Raw genomic sequence first — 3838 nt, forward strand, 5'->3', positions numbered from 1 at the left:
TTTCAGTTTTCCAATAGGGAACACCAGAATTCCTGCTAGGGAGGCCAGTGGCAGGACCCTGCTTGCTCAGAGCTGGCACCTTGGACCCATCTGGCTGGGGCTGACCTTCTGGCCAAATGGGACCAGGAGGACATGCTTTGACAGTTCAAAGCAGGCCACTACAGCCGGAGCATCTTCCGGGCGATAGCTGCCCAGATGGCTGGGCAGGGTGCACAAATGGCAGTAGTGCCTCACAAAGGCAACCGCAGTCCACTGGCAGCTGGCCCACAGGGGCAGATGCCTCTACTGGCTCTGCAGTTCCCATCCGAGTCTGGCAGGTGCGCAGCACGTCACAGCCAGGCAGCAGCCCCCACTGCCAGATGGCTGCAGCGGGTAGAGGGTGCAGGGAACTCTCAGGGCTGCTTCAGCAGTCCAGCTGGCACAAGGGGTAGTGTCCCCAGGGACCAATTGGCTGGGTCCCAGAAGCTCCTGAGAGCTAATAGCCCTGAGCTACTTGCCAGGGCGGCTTTTTATACTGCTGGGGACAGCACAGGTGCTGGCCCCAGGCTCTAGCTCCCCCTGGATGAAGAACTGGGAGGAGCCAGGCAGGGTTATTTTGCCCCAAGTGGCACAATTTGCTGCACAACAAAGTGCATGTCCGAGCACGTGCACTGAAGCAAAAAGCCCTGGCTCAAATTTACACTGCTTCTATCTGAGCTGCTGCAAGCGCACATGCTTGCGTGTGTGGACGCGCCCACTGTGTGCCAGTCTGATTTCCCCAGCCTGCCCTGATTCAGCCCAACCAAAAATTAGAGCAGTCTAAGGCAGCAGTTGGCAATGTCTTTTTTTTTTACAGTAGCAGCAGGTTGGAATGATGCAGTTCAGGTGCAAGGTGTCCTGGTGCTGGGACCCAGCTGCTGCCACCACTTGAGGGATGCTCTACTGGGTCCTAATAATGGGGCTGGGAACTGCTGCAGTATAGGGACTGGCACAGCAAGAGGATGCTAGCATCATCCTAGGCCCTCCCTTTGCCGGATGTGCCAACTTCATAACCAGGATTTGCTTGCAACTGGTGTCCAGCATAGTGTATACTATGGAATCAGATGGAGAACCTTTAATGGAAACTTCACAATATGAAGAAGAAAGAAGACAAACTCAACAGCAACATATATTTTCAAAGCCTATGCAAGAAACACAACATAATTCCCAGAGGAGTGAACATCTACAATCTTCTGACTACTGAACACAACTTCAAATATGCTTTACAACTATGCAGGAGAACTTCAGAAAAACTTAGAAATCATCTCCTTCACATAACTTACTCCAAAAGAGATCAACTCAAGAAAGAAATCAACATGTGCTACAACAACTTAAAAGAGAAATCTGGATATCTTCCCAAACATAATACGACATATACAAAAAGACTACGGAAGAGTCTTTATAATATCCATCTAACATAAAAAGAAGAAATGGAATCAATTACTATAGGAAGAACTTTCCCAGTCACTAAACAACCATCGGAGAAACAACACCAATACCGTACAACATCCTGACCTCATACCCGATGGAACTGAAGGAACCAGTCAACCCTCAAATATTATCAATCTCTACACACACACACATGCACGCACCCGCACACACACGCACACCCACACACACACACTTTCTCTCTCTCTCTCTCTGTTACCAAAGCTGAAAAATTTGTCCTCTCTAAAGGCCTTAATTTCTGGCTGGAAAAATACCCTGATAAGATAATACAATCCACTTTCAACAATACTTCATTCTGTGACAACATTGAGGAAAAGATTAACACCAAAAAATCCCAAACCCCATCAGATTGGACACCTCACGATGGATGAAATTCAAACCTTGACTGCTATATTGACTGCTTCAGGGAAAGAATGAACAACGAAATAATCAACAGCAAACACCACTATAACAACCTCTCCCTCCCAGAGAGAAGGGCCATAGCACTTCTAAGATCCAACTACCAAACAGTAACAAAACCAGTATATAAGGCAGGAGCTATAGTTCTCCTTAACCACGAAGACTACGTAAAAGAAGCCAACAGATAAATCATTGACACCACCTACAGTGAAAAACTAAAGGAAGATCCAACCCCCTTTTTCACTTTAAAACTCAAAACCACAATCACATCATTTCCATCTGAACTACAAGAAAAAACTAAAACACTTGATCCCCCATTACCTTATCTAGGGACTTTTAACATGCTCCCTAAACTCCACAAACAAGGAAACCCAGGCAGATCTATCATATCCAACCATGGAACTGTAACTGAGGCAATATCAGGTTTCATCGATTCATCTTAAAACCTGTTGTCACCCAAAGACCAAGTTTTGTCCAAGACAACAGATTTTCTACGAAAACTTAAAAAATAGAGCACCTTCCCACCAATACCCTGCTAGCCACCATGGAGGTTACCAGCTTATTTACCAGCACCCCACACCAGGATAGCATCCAAGCCTGCCTTACCGATCTACAAGAGCAAGATTACAACTCAGAGTACTTGCTTAAAGATATTACTGAACTTTTACACTTCTTCCTCATACACAACAACTTTAGTTTCAATAACCAACACTTCCTCCAGACCATGGGCACAGCTATGGGCACCAAAATGGCCCCCAATATACCAAACTTCTTATGGCCCACCTGGAAGAAGAATTCCTCAAGAACTGCAGCATCAAACCCATGCTATACCTAAGATACATAGATGACATTTTCATCATTTGGACCAAAAACCTGCAGTCTCTGATTGATTTTACATCACAAATTCAATAACCATCACCCCTTCATCAGACTCTCTCTTGAATACTCCAGCACCAACATTTCCTTTTTAGACACTATGATCACTATGCAGAATGGTAAAATGCAAACAACCATATACAAGAAACCCACGGACCAACATACACACAGAACTGGCAATCATCTTAAATACACCAAGAAAGCTGTAATATACAGCCAAGGCCTCTGATACCACTGAATTTGCACAGAGGAGAATACCCACGATTGTCACCTTGCAAATCTCATGAGGGCTTTCACCCAACAAGGACACTCCTCCAGAGATATAGATCATACTTTTGAAAGAGCCACCTAGATAACACATGAAGAATTGCTGCAGTACAAAAAGAAAACCCCTACGAATTGCACACCACTAGTTATGACATACCATTCTTCCCTGGAACCTATACGGAAGACCTTCAAACGATCACAACCCATGCTAGAAGAAGACCCAATTCTTAAAGAGATCTTCCCAGAACCACCCATCCTAGTCTTTAAACAAGCACCGGACCTCATCACTGGAAGCAAACTTTCTATGACCCAAAACACACCGAATGGATCCAGACCACACCAGGACAAAAAATGTAAAACCTGCCACGCCACACCACACCACACCACACCACACCACACCACACCACACCACACCACACCACACCACCATCGTCATTCCTAGATCTTACACCTGCACCTCCAGAAATGTAATATCTCATCCAGTGCACTAAATGCCCTGATGGAAAATATGTAGGAGAAACCAAACAACAACTGTGCACCAGAATGAATGCACACTGGAGATCTATCAGAGACAAGAATACCCAATTACCTGTGGGGTCACACTTCTAAAAAACAAACATGCTCTCTCCAATCTCTCAGTTCTAATCCTCAAAGGGAATTTACAAAACACCTTTCATAGATGAGCCTCCGAACTTCACTTCATTAATCTCCTGGATACAAAAAATCATGGACTAAATATAGACACTGGATTTATGGCACATTATAACCTGCCTAACATCTGATATCTAACCCCAGGTAACCCGTCTGCATTCAAATACATCCTATCACC

General features: G+C 45.0%; 1 long non-coding RNA gene across 1 annotated transcript in view; it reads right to left on the bottom strand.

Moving 5' to 3' along the window:
• LOC109292966 overlaps positions 1–3103 on the bottom strand; it is a 21424-nt gene extending 18321 nt beyond the window's left edge. The window contains exon 1 of the long non-coding RNA XR_002096216.1: positions 3005–3103. This is a non-coding gene — a long non-coding RNA (uncharacterized LOC109292966). The remainder of the gene's footprint in view (positions 1–3004) is intronic.
• Between the last annotated feature and the right edge of the window lie 735 nt (positions 3104–3838).

This window comes from Gavialis gangeticus, unplaced genomic scaffold (assembly GCF_001723915.1).
Source record: "Gavialis gangeticus isolate Ggan-Ray unplaced genomic scaffold, GavGan_comp1, whole genome shotgun sequence".
In the NCBI taxonomy this organism is placed as follows: Eukaryota; Metazoa; Chordata; order Crocodylia; family Gavialidae; genus Gavialis; species Gavialis gangeticus.